Genomic DNA, 24022 nt, shown 5'->3' with positions numbered 1-24022 from the left:
ATGATTTATACTGTTTTATCATGACTGATCTTAGTTAAATTTGGTTTGTTTGATTGCTGTTTGGTATTGACAGATTTTATTCAAAACTGTTATGATTGATAGTATCAAGCCTGAGAGTATAGGCAACTACACTAAAGACGACAAGACTCACTACAATACCCATTCTGGTTTGATTATTACCTGTTTTGACACTATTTATAAAGTTGCATTTTTATTAATACTGTTATTTACTGATATTTTCAATTATATTATGTCTGATGATGTAGCCAATTCTATTGAAGATCACAAGAGACAACATAGTAACCATGATAGAACTCCTTGTACAGAGATTTTATATGTCTTTTTCATTTCATGTGTTTATAGGAATATGTTTTGTTTGGTCTTGTTTTGTTTTGTTTCTCCCTTTAATATAAAAAAGATAGAAATACATGTTAAGACTCATGCATGCATAGAACCTATAAACAGTTTATGAGAACTGGTATTATGACACATGATGAAATGAACAAATACTTTGAAGAAAAAGAGACACTACAGTACCCAGTGCTGATCCTGGAGTGTCATGATATGAAACCCAGCAATACTATTATTCTTTGTTCAGAGTGATTTTAGCCTGCTTGGGTTTATTCAATCTCAACATTAGTGAAGATATGAATAAATGTGTGTATGTTTAAGTGTATAGGATTGATAACCATATTATTAAGTTTTTGTTAAATAGTTGAATAGTTAAATAGTTTGCAGTCTCGCTGTTTGAATTCCCACTTTATATCTTCCACTTTTGTATATTGAATAACTATTTGTAAGAGGACAATATGTAAACATCAACTAGTGATTTCTTACTGTTTATTTTTTCTTTGAAAGTATGTATTATTTCTACCCATTTTCTGTTTTTTTAGTCTTTCTTTAAATAAAATAAAAAAAGAAAATCAATTTGAACATAAAAAACTGTGAAACAAAATAAAATTTCTTTCTTTATGAGTTTGTTATCTCAGGCCATGTGTAATAGTGACAGAAGGCTGACTAAAGTACCAATATTCATCAGACACTCATCCTATAATTTCTCTATTCTCTTTCCGTGGATACACAACACCATCTACCTGAACCCCTTGCTGCTATTTCTCCTGACAAGCTGGGTTTTCTAGTTTCACTTTAAAAAAAAAAACCAATAAGATACTAGCTTCTTGTGGGAACCCCAACCTTACCTATCTCTCCCTGAGCCACACAGAGAAGCTTTAGATACAAAGTAACATAGTAAATCACCCAGTGGAACTATGACACTTTTTGTTTTGTTTTGCTTTGCCCAAGGTGCTGGAGATGGAACCAAGGACCTCACCCATTCTAGGCTAACATCTACTACCAAGCCATACCCCTGCAAGCCATGACAAATTGTTAACACACCAAGACCCCCAGTTCTATCAAGCACCCACTAGCTGGCTGGGCTGCAGCCTGTGGTCTGACTTGCTCAGCTCATGCCTTTCTCTCCTTGACTCTTGCTCAGCCCAACTGCCCCACCTTTCAGCCCCTCAAGAGCATCAGCTTCTTCTCAGGGTTTGTTACCCTGATCCTAACTCCAGAAATCAGTTCCTTGGGGTCTTTAGCTACCAACTCACTCTGAAGCCTAAACGAGAACCCTTGAGCTCTTAAGTTCTCCTCACTGTGCCAAGATAATCAGTTCTCAGTCCAGACATTGGGGTTGTCTAGGGACATTTAAAAATTTTAATACCTGGGTCTAATCTCCAGAAATTCTGATTTAATTTACCCAGGGGAATAAGCTTGCCATTGAATTTTTTGAAAGCTCTTGGGTGATTAAAAATTGCATGAAATTTTAGAACCACCGCTCTAGATCTAACTTTCATGTCTTATTCCTTACTTGCACTTTGCAGACCATAATGGTGACTGCCAACCATGAAGGCAGAATCTGTATCTGCTTTGTTTATCCCGAAGTATCTGATGGATAGGAAGACAAATCAGTGAGGAAGCCTGGGGCAGGAGAACCTCAAAGTCAAGCCTAGCCTGGGCAACTTAGTGACCTAGCAAAACTTTGTCTACACACACACACACACACACACACACACACACACACACAATGTGAATTAAATATTTAAAATGTTGAAAGAAAAAACCCTCGCCAACCTAGGATCCTGTTAGTACTGAAATAATCCTTCCACAGTGAAAAAGAAATACTTTCTTATTTGAAGAATTTGTTGTAAGAAACATTGGAGGACACTCTTCAGAGACAGGACAGAACACGGATCTGTGTAAAGCAAGGAGGAGCATTAGCATGAATAAATAAAGACGGATAAATCCTTTTACTTTCACTCTTAATTGATTTAACAGATAAGCATTTATTCAACATAGCAACACGAGCGATGCAGCAGCACCTTGCGGACGTGGGGAAGCACAGCGGAGGAGCGGGCCGCAGCGGGCCGCAGCGGAGGGAGAGCGGGAGCCGCAGGAAACGCTGCCAGTGTGCCCGCAGGCGCCACGCAGCTGCTCCACAGATGCGTTTCACACAAGTCTATTTACATGGTAATGAAGCACAGAAAATAGAATCCCATAAGATTTCCAATTAAAACCAGAAAAGGCAGAAAAGACAGGATACAAATATTATTGAGGTGAATCCAACTCTACCAGTAGTCACTGCAAATGAGATTGATCTATACCACTGAGAAGACAGAGGACATCACAGTGTATAAAATAAACCAAAGCAAGAAGCAAAGTGTGGTCCAACTCAAAAGAAAGCTAGGAAAACATATCAAAAGAGAGATGCTGGAAAGTGGAATGACACTCTTAGCCAGGCCAAGGGAGGCAGAGGAGGGGGAGGAAGTGACAGAGTGGGTGCTGTGCACCTGTGGATACCAGCACAAAGCCTGGTACACTGTGCAATGAACACACTCCAACTGAAAAAGAATGCAGTGTCCAGACAAAGATATCCAAAGTAAAGGGATGGACACGATACTCATCGACAGAAAGCAGGAGTGCGGGGTTTCCGGCAGGGAACTCTGGGATGGAGCTGCGTTACAGGGCTGGAAAGGTGACCTTTCTGGGGTGACAAGGACATGCCCCCCAAGAACACAATGCAGTCATCACCAGGCATGTGGCTAACAACACAACCCTGAAATAACTGAGGCAAAAGTTGCTAAGGCAATGAGGAGAGAGACAAGGCCCCGATACAGCAGTAGACCTCGCCTCCCACACCAGCGAGGGGGCAGCGTCCCCTGGCAGGGTCTCAGGAGAGAGCAGGCACCTTCCTCCGGCAACCATCGCACTCAGTTCTTCCCAGAGCACAGGCCTTACCTCATAGCAGACCACCATCAAACACGCGATAGCAAATTCAAACAGAAATCAGAGCACTGCGTGTTCTCAGGCCACAAGGGAACTAACAAGAAATCGGTAACAGAAAGCAATCTGGAAAACTGTGGAATATCTGGAGATTAAACAACATAGTTCCAAGTAATATATAAGTCAAAGACGTCTCAAGAGGCATTTTAAAATATTTTGAACTAAATGAAGATGAAAATGCACCAAGATTGTGTGATGGAGGGAAAGTAGTTCTGAGAGAACTGACTCCGGTGCCAGGCACGGGATTTGCTCAGTCATCTTGGTAAAGAGACAAAAACCCATGCATCCAAATGTTTGTATCTTCAAGTAACAAAGTTATTGTGCTGAATTACAGCTCTGGCACATTGACATACACCACACCATCACCAATGGAACCGATGTCAGGTACTTTACATTCCTTAAATATCCTATGCTAATCTCAGACAATGTTCTGATGGCAGGAGTGGGGTTCTCTACATGTTTTATAGATGAGCAAATTTAAGCTCTTTGAAATTATTTTCTCACCTTAGCCTACAAAGATAATAAATGGCCGAGATTTGACTTTTATTACTCACTAGCTTACATAGATCTAAAAGCTCAGTATTGCCATTGAAGCAGGTCTTAGCAATTCATAAGCAGCAGAAGTTTCTGTCATGCAGGCTCCTGTGCAGCCCCCCACCCCCAGCCACACTCTTGCTGGTCTGACTTTCATCAGTCTCCATCAGTCCTGCCTGTGCTCATTAAGTGGATTCCTGCTGCACGCGTGTGGCTGTGTGACCTCTGTCACTCAGTGTAGGCTGTCTAGATCCACCCGCATTTCGCATGCAGCACCAACACCTCCTCTCACTGTTGGGCAGCTTCCTGGGGTGCAGGACCTGCTCAGGCACGCTTCCTCCTGCAGAAGGTTGTGTGGGCTGTGTCCAGTTTGACTATTTTGCATAAAGCTACCAAGATTATTCTTCTACAAGTGTATATTAGCCAGTGTATGGTTTTGGTTTTTTGTTGGATAAACATATAGGAGAGGACTTACTGGGTTACAGGAGACATATGAGTTTAAATTTTAAAAAACAGCCAAAATATTTTCTACCCTGATTACACCTACTGAAGTCCCTTTTAATTTTCTGAAGAACTCCGTAACCCACTAGGCAGTCAAACATCTCAGGTTTCCAGAGACACCCACACCAGTGAGTACCACACCCCATGTGCACAGGAAGCCCTGGGCTGCCCTCTCCATACCCAGCCTGCCTTGCGCTTGGCAGAGGAGAAAGCAGGTCTGTGTGCACACCTGTCCCAAGCAGAGCGCAGGCCTCCAGCCAGCTCGGCTTCTGTTCTCGCCCTGCGTGCTCCACAGGGGGAGCTGGAGGCCCACACTCCCAGGAGGACACTGGCTCTGTCCCAGGCTGAGTGCCCTGGCCGCACTTTTCTGCTGATAGGGACCAGCAAGTGCCTGTGGCTATTTCAGACTTTCGGAGAGGAACAGGGCTGTCCCAGAAAGAAGCAGACCCCTGGCCCTCGGGAAGCCCCTCTTCTAGACACATCCCTGGGGCCCTTAAGGGCACACTTCCCACTAAGATTAAAAGGCTCTGCTGCTGGGACCTTAGCCTAAAGCTCAGAGCCTTCTGCAGCTACCAAATTTAGTCAGGGGGTGGCGCAGCACCTTCCGGCCTCTCCCTCCTCAGGCCTTTGGATGTCTCCATGTGTTTGGGCATCCACCCTTCTCTGAGAGACAGGTGATATCCATAGCGGTGGCTCTGGATGTCAAGGACACGTCAGCCACGTGGACAGCCATGGGCGTGAGCTCTGCATTACATGTGTTCAGCCCAGGGGCCCTGGCTCTGTCCTGCTCTGGCCGCCCAGGGCTCCTCAGCCCCCAGCAGCCCAAAGTCATTCTGGAGGAAGGGCTGAGATTTCCAAGGGCAAGGAAGTCCTCAGGACCAGAGAAGGCAGGAACATTCTAGAACATTCTCCATGCAGAAACAGCCCTCAGGATGCTCAGGAGCACCTGTCACTCTCACAGGATCCTGCACCTGGGCCAGGGCTTCTCAGCCCTCTTGCAACTGGACCCAGGGTCCATACTCCAGAATGAGAATCCGAGCTGCTACAGATGGCAGGAGTGGGGTTCTCTGCATGTTGTGGTTGCATCTCCAGCTGGTGAGGACCTGGTGGTTAGAGTACTCTGCAGCACTCTGAGGCTGTGGCTCTGCCCGAGGAGCCTCAGGTGTGGGTTCCCACAGCTCTGCCTGGCTCACTCTGGCTGCCACAAGGGAAAGGCTGTGGCCTCTGTCACCCAGATGGAAGCCAAAGCTCTCAGACCTTTCATGGCTCTGACTCATGCGCTGGACACTTTTGTGACAAGGCTCACCTTGAAAACAGGCCACACCATGCCTTGGCAGCCACCTTCAGAAGAGTCTACACCCAGGACAAACGTGGAACCTGACAAGGCATTTGCCTCACCCTCTTGTGCTTGACCTTAATGGATCAGAAAAGAGCCAGGTGCCTGTTGTTTTGATAGAGGTCTTGTCGCTTGCTATTTAGGGAGCGTGCGGAAGGCTCTCTTGGCTCCTTGCAGACCCTGGAATTCTGTTTGCAACAGGTTTTCAGCGCCGCGGCTCTGAGTCATCCGCCTGGTGATGGGAGCTGGGCTCCAGCACCCTACGCCCCGAGATAAGAAGGCCTGCCAGCCCCAGGAGGCCGATAACTGCCCAGGAACATCCCAACTGGGGCACTTCTGATTAAACTTGGCATCCGTGCTGTCCTCTCTTGTCCCTTCTAAACTTAGCCCTGCTGTGCCACCAGCTGTGCCCTGGCCGAGCCTCTGGGTCTGAGCGAGCCCAGCCCTGACAGCCCCTCCCCACCACCTCGTGTGGGTTTGCCACGACTGAGACCGCAGTTGAAACCTGCCACTCCACTTTCCCTTTGGAACAGACTGAGCCTTTTAAAAGTCAACAAAGTGCAAAATAAATCAGGAGGTATATTCCAGGATTTTGTGCTACAATGTTTCTGTCCCAGAATTAGATACCTAAGCCAGTAGAAGGTCACAGTGGCTCAATTTCCCATCCATAGAAAGGAGACAGCAGCTTCCTGAAAGCAGTGTAACCGTCACATTCCAAAAGGGCAGAAAACCCTGGGAATAAGTCGCGCGTGGAACTCTGAGGTCAGCTCCCAACTATGATTCCTGTCCCTGCTTTCTCTGAAAGCCAGACTCCAAGGTCAGCTCACCTCGCTTCAACTTCAGAGCTAGAGAGCACATTAGCAGAGACCCAGAACACAGCCTTGAGCGACCGCGGATGGAGGGACAAGACGATGCCTGCAAACGTGATGGAGCCCCGCAGAGCCAGTGCAGAAAAACTCAGATATGTGGGCTGCAGGGTGTCCTGACAACAGGGCCTCCCCAGCGCCACAGAAGGCCGAGCAGAGGACACTCACTGGGATGCCGTGGGAGGCTGCAGAGCCCAGCGACAGCGAGGACACAGGGCGCAGGGGTGAAAGGCCGTGGAGAAGAGGTGTTTCGTGGAGCATGGAGACCACGGTGCCCAGACTCGGGGAAATTGGGGCCCACAGACCCGGGGTCTTTCCCAGAGGACACTAGGAGGCCGCGTCCCATCCCCCAAAAGTGGGGCAGGAGAGGCCGGAAGGCGAAGGCACATGGGGAGCGAGGCGCTCACCAGCTGTAGAAGAGCCTGGGCCTGCCACGAAGGGAGTGATGGGGAAGAAGGACACGGGGTCACGAAGGCGACCCTGCCCAGCAGCGCTCTTGTCCCTTTCGCCCCCACAGCCTGGGCACAAGGAGGCACAGAGAGGCCCTGGCTGGCGGCGACCTCTCAGGCCACACGTGGTAAGAGGTGGTAAGAATCACTGGTTCCCACGCACAGGGCTCCAGGCCTTGGAAAGAAAGAGTGAGCAACACAATCAGGTATTTAAATCCCACGTGTGTGTGGAGCCAGATTTGTGAAGAGACCCAACCGATAACTGTGGGAAATGCGGGTATGAGCCTGAGGCTGGGAAGAGGGCGGGCAGTAGGACCCCAGGCCCCCGGGAAGGGGGAAGGTGGTTGGAACTGAGGCCCCCATATCCTCATCCCGAAGGCCCGCAGTGGCCTCCGCAATACACGTGCAGCAGCGAGACATGCGAGCAAATCTGCTGTCAGGCATGTGTCTCCTCAGGCTGGGTCAGCTTGGGCCACACAGGACGGGAGCGGCTGCTTCTTCCTGGGCAGGGCTGTATTGTCAGCAAAGGGGCGACATCTCTCTCTTACCACTTCCTGCTGGACAGGGGTGTCTTGTTGGGGTCTAGGGGGCTGATGGGATGACAGTTGATGCCCATGTAGAAGCTGGTAGAGGCGTTTCAGTCAGGACAGGAATTACTCATTGTGAACAATTGCATCCTATAGAAGAAATAAAAACACGAGGTGCTGAGGAAGAAGGCCACCATCGTAATTAAAGGACCCAGGAGAGGTAGGAGGAAAATTACCCTTGATCCAAATGTGTCGTTCCGTCAGGGCCATGGAGAGGAAGAGTCTGAAAAATGAGCATGGAGTTGAGAGGGGTGGAGTTACGAGAGGTAATTATTTCCCCATGGAAAGGGTAAAAGCGTAGGCAGGGTTGAGCTGGAGAGAATGGGAAGCATGAGAAAGGTAAGGCCTGACAGGTGAATCGCGTTTGGTAAATTATAGAGTAGGGGTGGGAAGGGCTGTGGTTATATCTCCATAAGTGAAGTGAGATCTTAGACCTATGGGACTCTCATGTTTAATTAAACAGCTAAGGGTGGAGAGAACTAAAATAGTTATAGTGAAAAAATTAACTAATAGAATGTAAGGGATTAGGAACCAAATAGGATAACAAAACATGACCTAACCTGAAAATTGTGACTGCGGGGCCTTGGTGAGATGGAGACAGGAGACAGATGAGATGACCTCTCAGAATGTTTAGAGTCAGGGGGGTTAGGGTTAGGAGGGCACCGCTTAGCTTGAGTGATGTGGAACCAGGATGGCAGTCTAGCGACCTTGACCACCATTGAAGTTCTAAGGAAGACCAGGTAGGGCCCACTCCATTTTAGCTGTAGTCCTGTTAAGAGATCTGAGGAATAGAGGCTGGACCATTATCTGACTGAATACTCTGAGGTAAACCAAACCTTGGATGATTTTTTTAAAAGGACTTTAGTAACTGTATCAGCAGTTTCCCTGGTTGTGGGAAAGGCTTTTATCTCTCCTGAAAAAGTACAAACAAAGGTAAGAAGATATTTGAAAGTTCTGTGGTAGGACATGTGTGTAAAATTTGTCAGTCCTGACCAGGCATATGTCTGCAAAATTGATGAGTAGGAAAGGAAGAGGGTGGTGTGAGTCCCTGAGGAAAGGTTCTAATACAGAGATGACGGGTGTGAGTTGTTGAGACCTCAGAGTGTCTGGGTCAGTCTACACAAACATAAAGGAATCCTGACAATCTGGTATAGGTAATGGATTAAAAAAAAAGCATCTTTAAGGTCTAGGACTATGAAGTGAGTGGTGGAAGGAGGGATATGAGAGAATATAGTACAAAGATTTGGCACCAGTGGGTAAATTGGGGTAACAGCATCATTGATTACCCTACGGTCTTGTATCAGATTATAGGATCCGTTAGGCTTGAGTACTAGGAGAATGGCAGTACCATAGGGTGAATGGGTAGGCTTAAGAAAACTGTTGTCTAAAAGATGCTTGATTATAGGGTTAAGTCCCCATAAGTGTTTGGGAGCTATGGGATATTGGGAAATACAAGGAAAAATTGAAGGATCCCTAAGATGAATTAAAATAGGTAGCATGGGTGTGGCTGGAGGTATCTCAGACCATGGGATGGATCAGAGAAGAAGGGAGGGGAGGAGATGGCTTTGTGGTGCACTGTGAGGGTGTCTGAAGGATGAGAGCTGAGGGGAAGGAGAAGGTAAAGGGGAAGTTAAGCTTTTGGAGAAGACCTCTGCCTAAAAGGGCTGTGGGACATGTTGGAATTGCTAGGAAGCTACGGGTAATGAAGAGAGTCTGAGACCTGTGTGGAACAGGCCCTGTCTGCAGAGGCTGTATAGGTTGGCCTTCAACATCCACTACAGAGAACTTAATACAATGGCCTGAAAACTCAGAAAAAATACTATATATAGCCTCTATGTCCACAAATACAGAGAATGTCTTACCTGAGACCTCCAGTGGGACTTGGGGCTCTGAGAAGGATCCCTTAATGGGGGCAGTGGGACCCGAGCCCCATTAATCTTAAGCAACAAGTCCAAATAAATAGATCAGCCAGTGATGAATCCAGTGGTGATGAGATCTCCTGTGAGGGCAAGGAGTAAGAAGATGGCTTACCCACTCTGTGGCGGCTGGGACAGTCGCTTTACCAATGGCCCTTGAGATTGCAGAAGGGGCATTCTCTTGCCCAGCATCCTTTTGGTCTCAGCTGAAGCATGGTCTGGGAGGGGCTCGGGCAGCTCCACCTTATCTTAGTTTATGCACCAAAAATGTTAGAGTTACCTGCCACAATAGAGAAGCAAAAAGTATAAAATGAAAAGAACAGGTTTATTGCATAGAGGATGTGGAAAGGAGCATACAACCCATGGTGGCTGGGCTGTCTCCTTTGACCAAACACAGAGAGGCAGAGGCCTACATGACCTCTGAACAGAAGTGGCTCATAGGGTGGATATTGGTGACCTGTGAGGAACTGATTGGAATTCTCTATGCATGCAAACAGGAAAGGGGAGTTGCAATTAGGGCTGAAGAAGGAGAAAGTGGTAAGCGTTACCACTTTGGCCTTCTGCCACATTAGACCACCGCCATAACTGCACATAATTTATAGGAAGGCGGGAATCTTTCAAGGGGGACAGAGGCAATTTACAGAGCCACCCAGCAGAGACTGAAGAAAGCCGTCAGCAAGCGGGGAAATCATGGGGAACAGTGAGAGGCAGGTGAGAGGGGCTGAGAAACGCAGAGGCCTTACCTGTTGCCTTCCGACTATGGGTGAAACCTGGAAGTTTAAAATCATACAGGCAGGCATTCCTGCATTCTTAAATGAAGAACGTAAGACTCACACACAAATAACCACAGCTTTTGCAAAGTAAATTCCATTCACTTGTAAAGTACAACAGGGTACAATTTGGGGCTGGCGACCTTACCTGCAGGGAGAGTGAGTAAAACTACACTGCATTTGCTGTGTGCCTGTGCCAGGTACCAGCCCTAGGGGATGGGAAAGATCCGGGTAACAGAGGAGGTGCCTTCCCTGTGTACCCTGTACCACATCCCAGAGGCCAGGGCAGTTCTGACCTTGGCCTTTGGAAGTTTGCAGGATGCCGTGATGCCATGGGGGTTTTCAGAGGAAGAAAGACCTTTTCCAGGGTGTCTTCTGCTGTTGGCTCTTGGGGTGCAGCACCAGGGCGCCCCATCTCACACCTTTCTGTCCACCGCCTTCCACTTCCTCTCCAAGAAAACAACTTACATCTTCTAGAGCAAGAGCTGCAGAGCAGGCAGCAGAAAGGGTGCCATCCTAAGGGGTTGAAGAGTGTAATAAACTGATTTATTTGTACAAACCCCACACATGCACATACATCCAGGACTATGTGCAGCTGATAACACACCCCACCCCACATGGCTCAGGCTGCACCTGCACAGCTATGGTGAGCTCAGTGCCCTTGCCTGGTGCTGCCTGCCTCTACAGGATCATGGGGCCACCATGGCTGCCACCTTCGCTGGGTGATTTTGGGAACCCACTCAGTGCCCAAAACCCAATGTGGGATTTGGCCACACCCAGTGTGGGATAAGGATGGCCCCTGCCTCAGGGAGGCTAACAGCCCACATGCCTGGGCCTGGAGGGAAATTAACCTCACTGAAGGGTCAGGGGAATCATGGGAAGTTAGCACCACAGTGATTAAGACAATCTGAACTGCCCCACTTTCACACATGACTGTGCACATTCATGGGCAGAGTGCTGTTTCCAGCCTGTGTGTGTGCCATGCCCTCTCAGCATGACCAGCATCTTCAGCTGACCTAAGTGTGCATCATTCCTTTGTGCAGTAGCTGAGGTTCATACACCCACTTTGCAGGATCCTCCTCCTGTCCTTACCCCACAGCTGCCCTTCCTACCGTCCTTCCTCCACTCTGTCATCGTGAGATCAGCTTTGTGTCCCCCACACAATGGAGACACCACATGATGACCGCCCTTCCACGCCTGCTTTATTTCATCACACAGCATCTTCCGGCAGGACAGGATCCACGCTTTCCTTATGGCCAAGTGACCTTCTACCAGAAATTCAAATTTAAAGCTAAACAATCATACTCCTTTTTAAAAAGTCCCTTGGATGATATTAAATCTACTGAACTCTGCAGGGTTCTTAGAGACTATTTCAAATATTTCTATTCCAATAAATTGTAAAATTTAGAAGAAATGAATCCATTTTCCACTAAAATTGAAGCAACAGGATATTTTTTAAAAAGCTAAATATATCATAACAATCAATGAGGTTGAAGCAGCAGTAAAGTCTCCCAATAAAGAAAAGTCTGGGACCAAACAGATTCACTCTTGAATTCCACCAATCTTTAAAAAGAGCTAAAACCAGTGCTCCCTACACTGTTACATAAAACAGAAAGGGAAGGAAGCCGTGAAACTCAGTCCCACAGCACAAGTATCACTCTGGTTCCCACTGGATAAAGATGTAACAAAAAGGGAAAACTACATCATCCTTGATGAAGATAGATGCAAAATTTCTCAACAGAAAATGCAAATTCAGTTCAGCAGGACACGAAAAGGATCAGACACCATGGTCAAATGGGCTTCATTCCAGGGATACAAGATTCGACACACACAGATCAGGAAACATAATGGACCACACAAAACAATCAAGGATAAGATATGATCTTTTCAATAGATGCTGGAAACCCTTTGACAAAATTCCACATCTATTCATGGTAAGAACCCTTGGGAACCGAGGGGTAGTGAGGACCTTAACGATGATGGCTGTGTATACAGCAGTAAAGGCCACAGCCAGCGTTACACTGCATGGGGAAGCATGCCTGTTCCTCCCCAAGTCAGGCACAGAGTGAGGCTGCCCATTCTCACCACTGCTGTTTAGTTCAGTGCTTGAAATTCTGGCCAGCATAGTTAGCCAGGAGAAAGAATAAAAGGATTCGAAGAAGTCCAGTGGTCTCTGCTTGCAGATGATGTGATCCTATGACCAGAACATCTGAAAGATGCAACCAGAAGACTTCTAGATTTAAGCTAAGCAAAATAGCACGATACAAAGCCAACATGCAAGAAACAGTAGCTCTGCTATCCACCTGTAACATGCCCACTGAAAAGAAGTCAGAAGAATAATTTCATTCATAATCGTTTTTAAAATAGTAAGTGATAGGCCTAACTAAGGAGATGAAAGATCTCTACAATGGCAATAATGGAACAAAGAGAAAAGAAATCTGAATAAGATAAGACTTCCACCTTCACAGATCGGCAGGATCGGAGTCCAGAAGGACCATCCCAGGCTCTCCTGAGAGCCAGGACAGGCACCCAGGGTATGCTGAGTGTCAACATCAGTGAGCTGCTAACCAAGAGCCCCATCGCCATCCATGGCTGCACCAACAGAAGGAGTTGGCATTGAGAGGCTAACTCAAGGCCACCGGAGACCTGGTCAGGTGACACGGTGACCCTACTTCTCACGGCTGTACACCCTGGGTTTTTCAGGAAAACAACAATCAGATGTTGGGGCAACTGGAGCTTCCAGGAGTTTGTGCAGGTGGGAGAAGAGGTCAGGAGTATCTGCAGCATTGGGGTTCACACCCCAGATGGAGGGCTCCGAAAGCAGAAGAGGGGACTGGTGTTAAAAAAAAGAGCTAAAGGGGCTCCAGAACCCACTCCAGTCCACAGCTGAGGGAACCTGAATAGAACTGAGTCCTTGGAGGAAAGCAGAATCTCGGCCTTCAGAAACTGGCTTCCCAACCCTGGGACAGCTTTGCTGCCGAGGCTCATGTTTCCAACAGAGAAACAAATTCTGGTGCTTTCCTCTTGCTCTGACCTTGCCATATCCTGGGGACCAGTGGGTACCTTTAGACCCCACAGAGGTCGCTCTTTGTCCTCATCTCTGAGGACAGCTGCTGTCACAGCAGTGACAGCGATGACCTTTCCCTGCCAATCGCTGCCTCACGAGGAGCAGGGTTAGTTGTATCTCCAGCCCTGGCTTTGGTTGGGAACGGTATTCTAGCAGCTCCTTTACCTTTGCACTGTGTATATGTGCGTGTGCATCAAAGTCTTCCACTCACTCAGGGCCTGTCTGGGGTCACCAATGAAAGCAAGAGACTGTTACAGAGCCTGGATGACAATGTGCCCCGGAAATCACATTCCTGTGTACAGCCAGGCTACTGTCATGACACAGAAGTCATGGCTGCTCTCAGCCACTGAAGCTGATACAGAAGCATCATGGCCATAAAAGTGTCTACAGCTCCTAATTAGCGTTGCCACAGACTGAGACCACCAACACACCGAGCGGCACCTGGGATTGTGGGGCCAGGTGTGTGGCACCTGTACCGCTATATGGGCTGGGAGCCTTCACCAAAGGGCCAAGCCCCCAATTCTCAAGCAGGATTTTTATAGGGTTTACAACCAGGTAGGAGGTAGAGGAACAGAGCATTTGCCATTAGTTGATTGGACAGAAAGTGACACTAAATTCCCCCTTCTTTGTATATGTTGGAGACAGGGACAAGAGGTTACATCAGAAACTTAACAGAGCACCACAGGCTTACTGAAGGCCAGAAGAGGGACATCGACGGGCAGGTCCCTGTCTGGAGCACTGAGTGTGTCTTCTGCTTCAGTGTGGCTCTTGGATGAGAAGTCATGAGTCTGTAGAAGAAAAGCAGGTCGAGCAGGATGCCGGAAGTGAGTTTGGGTGGAAGGGAGGGAAAGGAAGTGAGCTGGGAAACAGCTGGCCTTCACAGCTGGCACAATCAGGAAGCCTGGCCACTGTGTCCTGCCTCACACCTGCAGCTCCAACCTCCAGACCAGCTGGGCAGGCAGACCTATCTGGAGGTGAGCACAGCTCCCTGCTGTCCCACTGTGCACAATGAGTTCTAGAGAGATCACTGGTGGGGACACTCAGCTGAATTCCTGCTGTGTCTCACACATACAACGTAATCTGAAGAACTTAATCTGAAGAACCAAAGTGGATTAGAGAACCGGCCTGTCTCCAAGTCAGGATGGGTTTTGCAGACTGCAAATAATTCACACTTCAGCCTTCTGAGCAGCTCAGGTCACTCAAGCACTGCAGGAGCCATTCCAGAGTAAGAACCAGGCCAGCGGATGGGACAGGGAGCAAACATAGTGTGACAGGACAAGAATGGGGGTCATCAGCAGCCTGGTCCTGCTGGGAGGGTTATTGGAGCTGTGAGAACCCAGGATGTCCTTGCTTCGAAAGGCAGCTTGGTAAACAGGGAGACAGAAGGACTCCATTCCCACCAGGCCAAGAGGATCCAGGAGCGACGTGGCCTCCCCGTGGCCCTGAGAAGAAGCAGGACAAGGACTCATAGACAGTGTGACCCTGGGCATCTCTGCCCTTGGGCAGCGTTCACTTCCTCATCAGGTCCTCACAGAGCTCTTTAGTTCTGCTCCACACCCAGGCCGAGTGCCCCAAGGGGCAGTGGTAACAGAAAGCCAGCTCCAAGGTGACCTCCAAAGCTGCTGCCATTTCCCCAACTCCTCTGTATCTCTCTGAACCGCAAGGTTCAGCTGGGCCACATCAAAATTCTCCAAGCACAATCCCTTCCTGGGTGCTGCTCTCCCAGTGGCTGAAGAAACTCCCAAGAGCTCCAGCCCCTGGCTGGCCAAGGAGTGGTCACTCCAGCTCAAGCTGATTTCCTGTCAGCTCTGATGGCAGGAAGCCATGGCTGCCCTTGAAGTGGGGTCCAGCCTTGGACATCGATTCTGGGGAAGCGTACAAAGTTTGTCCTGGGTGCTCTGAGCGGGGATTAAAACCCATACTTAGGATTTGTACAAAAAAACACTTTGACTCATCCTAAAGTAATTGGCAGTTTTGCTGTCATGACACAGTGAGCCTCTCTGCACTGAGACTATGAGAGCCAAGCGGCATGAAGCCAGGGCATCATTTGGGAAGGTGGAGCCTGCTGGTGCACCCGAAAGACCCAGGATCCAGGAGAGGTCAGGTTGCCCGGGTCAGGCGTGCAGCCTGCTGGGGCCGTTCCCTGTCTGGCCCTGCACATCACTGTGTTTCAGGGACCAATACTGGGGACCTCTTGGTGTGACAGGGTTTTCCCTGAGGGCAGCTTGGGGGTGCCCGGGGTGAGGAATGGGCGTGGGACTCGGAGGGAAGGTGCTCAAGAGCCGGCCTGCAGCCAGGCGGCTTTCCCACCTCCCCTCAGCTCTGGCTGCCCTGGCCGGAACACAGGCTCCTGCCCATGGCTGTCTCCAGTGCAGGCCGAGAGGCGCAGGGCGCCTAGTGGCCTCTACCATGTGTCCTTTCACTAGGAAAATGAGGCATCTCAGAGGATACCTTCCAGAAAGTAAAGACAACACCACCCAAGTCCAGAATAAAAAAAAAAAAACTATTATAATTCAACAATAAAAAAGAGCCCAGTTAAACCAGCAAGAATTTGAAAAGAAATTGCTCCAAAGAAGCACACAATTGCCACAACATTATTACTCATCAGGGATATGTCCATCAAAACCACCATGCCCAGGAAGGTGACTGGGCTAACACATGACAGATAACAGCAACTGCTGATGACGACAAGAAACGATGAGAGCTCACATACATCACTGGTGAATCATAAGCTGTTTTGAAAAGCAGTCTGATGGTTTCCAAAAGTTTAAACATGGAGTAACCACAGGATCCAGGAATTCTACTCTTAGGTATCTGTCTTTCAAGGGTGATGAAAACATTTTTCTCTGGAAAATTTTAATTCTTTACAGCTGAATTACTAGTTTTTTTGCTTTTGATTTTTGGAGATATGCTTTTACTGCATATCCCAGGCTGGTCTTGAACCCCCAGCAATCCTCCTGCTTCAGCCTCCCAAGTGCTGGATTATAGGCATGTACCACCACGCCTGGCAAGCTGAATTACTCTTAGTACTAACATGAGGAAACAACCCCAAACCCGAATGACTATCAACTGGAGAATGGGTAAACAAAGTATGGTATGCCTACAAATGGAACCGAGGTGGGAGGATCACAAATTCAAGCCCAGCCTGGGAAAATTAATGACTGATTAAACCTGATCTCAAAATAAAAAGTGAAAAACAGCCTGGAGGGCAGCTCAGTGTGAAGGTCCTAAGTTCAATACCCAGTGCTGGGGGAAAGTAATATTTTGGTGACCAAGTCCAGCTGAAGACCGAGAGCCTGCAACAGTGACTCATGCAAGTCTGCTTCATGGGTCTGCACTGAGAAAGCCTAAGGGGCATCGGTGGAAGCTGGAAACTCTATGCCAGCAGGATGAAGGAGCTGTGCCAGTGGGCTGAATGTTCTGCACTGGGGCCAAGAAGCAACATTCAAAATAAAAAACAGGGCTCCCCTGAAAAGTACGATAGCCATCCTCAGCAATCCAAGCTGCTCCAACGTGGACAACAGCCAAGTACATACCAGGAAGCCAGTGTGACAAGCTTCTCCTGGAGACTGAACAGGCACATCTTCCCCACAGGAGCCAGGAAGCGATGCTCAAAGTAAGGACCAGAGCTCTCCCAAAATGAACCATTCTCAGCAATAAGATCTTGAGCTCTTCTGATGATAATATCTGAGTTCACACCAGGGGAGCTAGCATGGCAAGCTCCTCCAGGAGACCAACAACTTCAAACAACAATGTTAGGAGAAGCCACAGTGCTCCTCTTCCTCTCCCAGCCTCCTTTCCATGCTGGCAACAGTCCTCAGGTGGGACCTCCACGCTCAGCACCACGCTGATCCAGTTCAGCTGATACTAAGCTGACCACCAGTTACCAATCCACTACTGCTCTATTTATGTCAAATGCCCAGAATAGACAAATCCACAGACAGAAAAGAAGATTACTGGTTTCCACGGGGAGACCAGAACTAGTAACTGATGATAGGTGCAGGATTTTTTCTTGTGGTGATGAAGTTTCTATTATAGTAAGAGTGATGGCTGCACACCTTTGTGAATACACTAAAAACCACTGAGGTGTGTCATTTGAGGGGGAGAATTTCATGGTATGTGAATTTAAATGAACAAGTTATCATTCCAAAGAAATACCCACCTATGCAAAGGCTGCCAGTGGGTTCCTTCCATAGTAAAAGGGTTACACCTGAGACATGGCTGTCCCGCCAGAGACTACATTTCCCAGGTTTCATTGCACAAAGAACCTCACCAACGAGACCTGCTGGGATGGCAATGACCAGAGCAAGCATGGTGGCCAGATCTTGCAGAAGCCAGAGCCAGGCCAGCCCAAGGGTGTGCCTGACATGCAGAACAGTCGCCCTGAACCCTCTAAACCCTTACAGGAGAAACGTGCTGATGAGTTCTGATGCCAGTTTACTTCGCAGTCTCTTTGTTCTAGAAGCTGATGTCGCTCTAGTAACATCCAAGTGGGTAAATGAACCAGGGGCTGTCAGAACAACAACCTAACACGCACAGCAGTGGCTTGCAGACAGACAGTGAGTGGTTAGAAAATGGATAATTACAGGCTGGAGAGTGCAAAACATTGTCTATAGAAACACACCAACTGAGTCAGTAGCTCTCGGGAGAGTGCTTAAATAAAGCTGACTTTCGTGTGTGCTGTTTGCTATTTTTAGCATGCCTTCATAAATAAAAAAGGAATTCAGTAAAGAATTGACTGGTTTGAAACCAAAACATGGAAGGAAATAAAAATAAAAGTACAGACATTTGTAGTCTTGTGTTCATTCCTTCATTCACTCAACAAACAGGTTCCAGACACTCAAGTGCATCAATGAACAAAACACGTAAGGTTTGTGTCACCGTTGGAGAGATGATGGGTAAAATGCACATGTAGCAAATGTGCAGGGGACACAGCCAGCACCCAGAGGACAGCAGGGACACGAGGGTCTGCAGGAGGAGTGAGGCCTGAACAGCCACACGGATCAGACCCGAGTCTGGGTACAGTGGACTAGGAGGGCTCAGGCTGCGGGTGCCCTCTGCCTAGCGGATTCGGGACTGGCACCGGGGTTGAGGGCGGCCTGTGGCATCGGGTAAGTGGAGGGGGACCAGCACTCCCAGGACTCTTCCTCTGAGTGGGTTGGAGCCCCAGTCCACAAGGCAACCTGGACTCAGGCGGACATTCGGGATTCAGGCTGACTTCCCCAAGGCGCAAGGGGTCAGAGTGAGTGGAAGAAGTGACTTCAGCGTCTCGGGAAGTGTGGAGACCAGGTAGGGAGGCCAAGTGTCTGTCTGTAAACTGGGTCAGGATTGCAGCTTAGCCTGAGGCCACCGCTGCCCCTGCTGCTGCTGCTCCCGAGGGGCAGGGCCTCTCCTGCGACTCCATGGCCAGCTTCGCCACCCAGAGGGCTGGTGTTAGAGAGTGGGACTGGGGTGACCCCAGAGGGCATGGTGCTGAAGGCCTGGTCCCCCAGGGGTGTGCTGTTCCAAGTGACGGAGACCTGTGCGGGTGGAGTGGAACCTCGAAGCAGCTCGTTGGCTGCCCTGGCCAGCCACACTGCACCCCAGGCATCGCTCTCGCCTGTCCAGCATGAGGTGGCCATGCTGCCAACCTGTGTCCCCACCAGGAGCCTCTGCCTCTCATGGGGCCTGGTGAGGCAGAGCCTGGAGACACAGCGTTGGTCTTGGTGTTCCCAATTGAGGAGGGACAGCGAGACCACTCAGCCGTCACCACACCCTGTCCCCAGCACCCCAGTCACGGTCACCTCCTCTATGGGGAAGAATGGGGTGTAGTGGCAAGAGGCCTGAGGGATCCGCTGGGTGCTTCCCCTCGGGGAGGGTCAGGAGTGGGAAGCTGCACTACTAGAAGCGTCTGTGAGTTCAGGCTTGGATAGTTCTTGAGGACCGGATCCGGATCTTACAACCTGCTGAGGATGCAGCGTGTAACAGAACAGGTCACTCCCAGGCCATGTGTCCTTCTGCTCTGCTCCACACGCGGCCCATCCTGGGGCCATAGCTGGGCCCAGCCTGGTTTTGGCCACACCACCCCTGGCTGCCGTGGTTGCAGGGTTTGGGGGCTCCCCGGATGCAGGTGTGGACTGTAGATGCACAGGCCCCCCACAGGCCGCATGGACAGCTTCCCTGTCCTTTCTGGGGCTCGGGCTGCATGCCCTGCAGTCATGGGCAGTCTCCTCATCCGGCTCTACCATTTGCATGTGGGATGCAATTTGAGACAGCTAAGAAGAGGACCTCGCCTTTGGCTTCCTGGTTCTGCACTTTGCTGAAGGCTGTGGACTCCTGAGGACGCATGCAAGGGTGAGAAGGATCAGCTCAAGAGAGACGTGGTTCTGCGACATCTTCAGCCGTGGCTCTGCTGCCACAGGTCACACAGACGAGGCCAGCGTAAACATAAAACTCTGCACAGTTTGCCCAGAGACCTGGCTCACTGGGAGCTGCTGCACTCGGCGCTTTGACAGCTAGATATTTTTACTGATGACATTTTAGTTATGCATAGTCAATGACAGATTTTCAAATACTGCAGTCCTGGCTCTGCACTGTTAGTAATTAAGAGAGATGCTACGAGAGAACCCTGAGAGGAATTTCAAGAGCTCTGGTTAGAACAACATGTGTGGGACTGACATTAACTGACTTGGTACTTCTTCCCTGCCATAAATTAATCCACTTCTTGTGTTGTACATGATGGGATATCTGGAGCATTCCAGGGACAAGCCAGCACCAGCAGGTAGTCACTCCAGTTGATTTATAAAGGAGGGACCTTGGAGTTAAAGAGAAAACCCTGTTGCACTATGAGGAGCTCTATGTGAACATCTTGCTGGGGGAGAGCGAGTCCCTTTGGGCACCCAGACACACCCAGCACCTATCCCCAGCGGCTCACAGCCCTGCATAGTGGGGCAGAACAGGAAAGCAGACTTGGGGGTGAGGAAAGTTCTTAGCTCATTCTCAGGCCAGCTGGCCACTTGATCTTGGCCAGGATGAAGCCTCACTTTTCTCCAGTGTGCTGCGGAGTAACCCCTGAGATCATCCACGGATCTGACAAGGAAAAGGTTAGAGACGCCTGGTGCTGGGACTGGTCCTTGCTGGCAGCCAGCAGACAGCAGCCAGGGTTACGAACAGCTGTCAGCCTCTTTTTCCTCCCATTTTACAGGAGAACGCCATGTAAGATCTGTGTCGGATGATATGTGTGCTAGAGAGGGATTTTTTTTTTAATTGGAACCTAATTCACATGCCATAACCTCACAGTTTCCATCATACAATCCAGCAACTTGGGGATGTTCACAGCACTGGTGTGCAACACCAGTGCTCTCTGCTTCCAGCGTTCCCCTCACCACAGGGAGAATCGCCCCTGTGAGCAGCCACCCTCTGCCAGCTGGGCCTCTGTCCTGGTCCAAAGGGCTGTGCAGCAACAGGCCACGGCCCGACAGCCACACACCCAGGCACGGTGGTGTCCTGCCACTCTGGAGAGGCTGGGGGTGCCAAGGGCTGAGCGCTGCATGGCCAGGGCCTTCAGAAGGCCTAGCAGAGCCCTAGCAGGCTCCCTTCTGTCACCACAAGGAGGGGCTGAGTCTCAGCATGGCTTTTGGAGGGGACACATTCAAGCCACAGCAGCTGTTAACTATCCCCCTCCGCATGTCTGCCTGTTTGAATATTTCATGTAAACCAAGTCACAGTCTGGCTTCTCCGCAAAGATGCTGCCCATGTTCATGGCAAGGTAACAGTCCTCTGTGTGCCCTCCCATGGGCTCTGCACACACCAGCATGTGTGACACGTGATACTCAACAGTGTGGCTCTCAGAAAGTTTCAGAAGATTTTTCAGAAACTACACTGGTAGTAAGTTCCAGAGTGGTAATTAAACAAAAGCACCTTTAACTCCAAACTCACATCTCCATCACCCATATCCCCTACTGAATCTAATTTTAGATGGTATACAATGAGATAGAAAAGAAACAGGTCTCCTTACCTTTTACTTTTCTTTCTTCTTTCATTTCTTCAGATGTTGGGGGTTAAAACCCAGGGGCTTTATACTGAGGTACATCTCGGGCCCTTTATTTTTCATTATTGAAACAAAGTTTCACTAAGTCATTAAGTTTCTCAGGCTGGGCTCAAGCTTGTGATTATCCTGCCTCAGCCTCCCAGAGCCTGGGGTTACAAGTGTGCACCACCACCCCTGCATTACCACAGTCTTTCTTAATGGCTTAAAGTTCTTATTAACACTAATATTTGACACTGTGATAGTTTGTTATTTTAAATTCTTTCAGTCCTTTTCAAATGCATTTTCACTCTCTTGAATATGTCTTTGAAGAATAAAACTTCTCAATTTTAATGTGGTCAAATTTGTCAGTGCCTTACATTTCAGGAAATCTACATCAGTCTAAAATATATTTTCATTTATATATTCTAATGTGAGCATAAATTTAATCCTTTGTGCTTAGAAGTTTAATGTGTCTGAGGTTGATTTTGTATACAAAGTGTGGAAGGGTTCTAATCTCTCCTTTTTCTAACATGCCTTCCACCCATGCATTTCACAGAGGAACTGCGAAGGGCCGGCAAGGCCTCAACCCCACTGCCCTCCGAGAGCGGCGGGAAGCAGGCAGCGTCTTCTGTCCTCCGAGGCACGCAGCCCCTGGGGTCGCTGTCCGAGAGGACACAGGTCCCCGGAACCTGACTCCACACAGAGGGGAAGGGAAGGTGTCCGGCTCCGGGTTATCCCAGGGCAGTTGGTGAGCTGCACTGTCTTCTCCCCTCCCTGCCAGCGAATGGGGCTGTGGTGAAGGCTGTGGCTGGAGTCACCAGGGCACCTTCTGGTGATGTCCTCGAAGAGTGGAGGGACGAGCTGCCACCTGGGGCTCATTTCCAACCGCAGTGGCCCCCTGGAATCCCAAGGCCCGAGTACCTTGCACTGGTGGGAGGATTTCAATACAGGAACTCAGGGGACACCGGCCTTCAGACCACAGTGGCAGCCAGCTGGGCATTGTACCGGTGGGCAGTGGCTCTGCAGGACAGACACGTGCCCACTGTGCCCAGATGGGTAAATTGACAGCCACACCAGGTGGCCAGGCCAGGAGCCTGTCCTGGGCATCAGGACGCTCAGGTAGGAGAAAACCACACAGAGTGAAGAAAAGATCCCCAGAGGTACATGGCACAATGGAGGAGTCTCGGCAACCTAAGTAAAACAGCAAACCCTGGAAGAAAGGCGTCATTTGATCTTAGTCCTTCATGTTAAAAATAATTCTAAACAAGAGGAAAATGACCCGACAGACGCCAAGGCAGGATGGGCGCTGCCCCAAGTCGGGCGGCTGAGGAGGCCAAGCAGGCCTGTGCGAGTTGCAGTTTCTTCCGCTGGCTTTGGTTTTGTGGTGACCAATGACAGCTTAGCTAATGCTGACGACCTCCCTGGTGAAACCCGCCAGGCATGAAGAGGCCAGGCGGGTGCGGTGTGAAGGCTCCTGAGGCAGAAGGGTAATCAGCGGAGCAGAAGCAGCTGGGGTACCACGCGAACTTACGGAAAAGCAGCTAAGGAGAGTAGGGCAGGGAAGCCGGTGAGTGCGCACACAGGACCCTGCGTGAGACCGGTTGCGCGGATCAGAGCACAGACAGAGGTCGGGGCGCGGGCAAGGGCCCGGGGAGACCAGGCTGTGACAGCCTGCTGTCTGGTGGGGAGCCTCAGCGGCAGCCTCGCAGCCTCCAGCACGGGCTCTGCCGCGGGCTCCGTCACAGCGGAACCGGAGCCCCAGATGCCAGCAATGGCTGTGAAGGACACGGAAGGCTGGGGACCCACGCGGAGCAGCCAGGAGCCACGGTGGAGGGAGCGCGACCCCTCCCTACTGTGGAGGTGCAGGGATCAAGGTGCTGCCCAGGGGGCCCTGCTCGGAGGCCGGGATGGGACATTCAGGGCGTCGCCCTGGTTCCCCACCACCCCGCGGCCCGAAGTATTGCTCGCCCCTGGCCTCACCCCAAGCATGCCCCTGCCTGGCACCCTGGGCCCCACCGCAGCTGCAGACTGGAGCCTGGGGTCCCAGACTCCTGTGCACTCAGGGCTCTGCTCCTGCTCCTGGGTGGGGCGGGGGAGAGCAGCTGCCTAGGCCGTGGACCTGGGGCAGCGTGGTGGCGGGTCCAGAGTGGCTCTGTGCCACCTGCGCATGGGATTCCCGACCTCCCTGGACCACGGTGCCCTGCACTCTCCTGTGCGGCCCACAGCGGCGTGGCCGGCCAAGGCCCCCACAGAGACATCACTGTTTGGCCCCTCATTGCAAGGCCATGTGATCCAGGATCAGCGCTTCTGAAATCCCACAGGTGGCCCCCTGCTGCCTCCTTACCAAGGCAGAGTGCAGACTGGTCCTGAAAGTGTGGCCTCCTGCTGCGCAGAGGTCACTGCCTGATCCTGCAGGAGAAGACAACCCCAGACCAGGGTCCCAAGAAAGCAGAAGCTGAGGTGAGAGGTGACAAGAAGCAGGGGACAGTTAAGGCCAGGAACGGAACAAGTGTGGGTACAGCAAGATGATGGGTGGCCGCTATGACAGCCCCTGCCCCTGCCTGCCCGGAGGACAGCTTTCCCTCTCACTGTGTTCTTTTAGCCACTTAGGTAGGTATCGGCCCAGAGGCAACTGCAGAGACCCACCTG

The 24022-nt window shown here is 50.0% G+C and overlaps 1 long non-coding RNA gene across 1 annotated transcript; it reads right to left on the bottom strand.

Annotated features, from left to right (window-relative positions):
- Window positions 1-2223: 2223 nt before the first annotated feature.
- Window positions 2224-8405, bottom strand: LOC106025584 (uncharacterized). The gene is made up of 3 exons (XR_001199187.2): window positions 8173-8405; window positions 7789-7835; window positions 2224-7702 (listed from the first exon to the last, which is right to left on the bottom strand). It is a non-coding gene; the product is annotated as an uncharacterized LOC106025584 (long non-coding RNA).
- Window positions 8406-24022: the final 15617 nt, after the last annotated feature.

The sequence above is a fragment of the Cavia porcellus genome, unplaced genomic scaffold (assembly GCF_034190915.1).
Source record: "Cavia porcellus strain 051 isolate PalLab524CR breed Dunkin Hartley unplaced genomic scaffold, mCavPor4.1 scaffold_24, whole genome shotgun sequence".
Classification (NCBI taxonomy): domain Eukaryota; kingdom Metazoa; phylum Chordata; class Mammalia; order Rodentia; family Caviidae; genus Cavia; species Cavia porcellus.
This window is presented reverse-complemented; position numbering and strand designations above follow the sequence as displayed.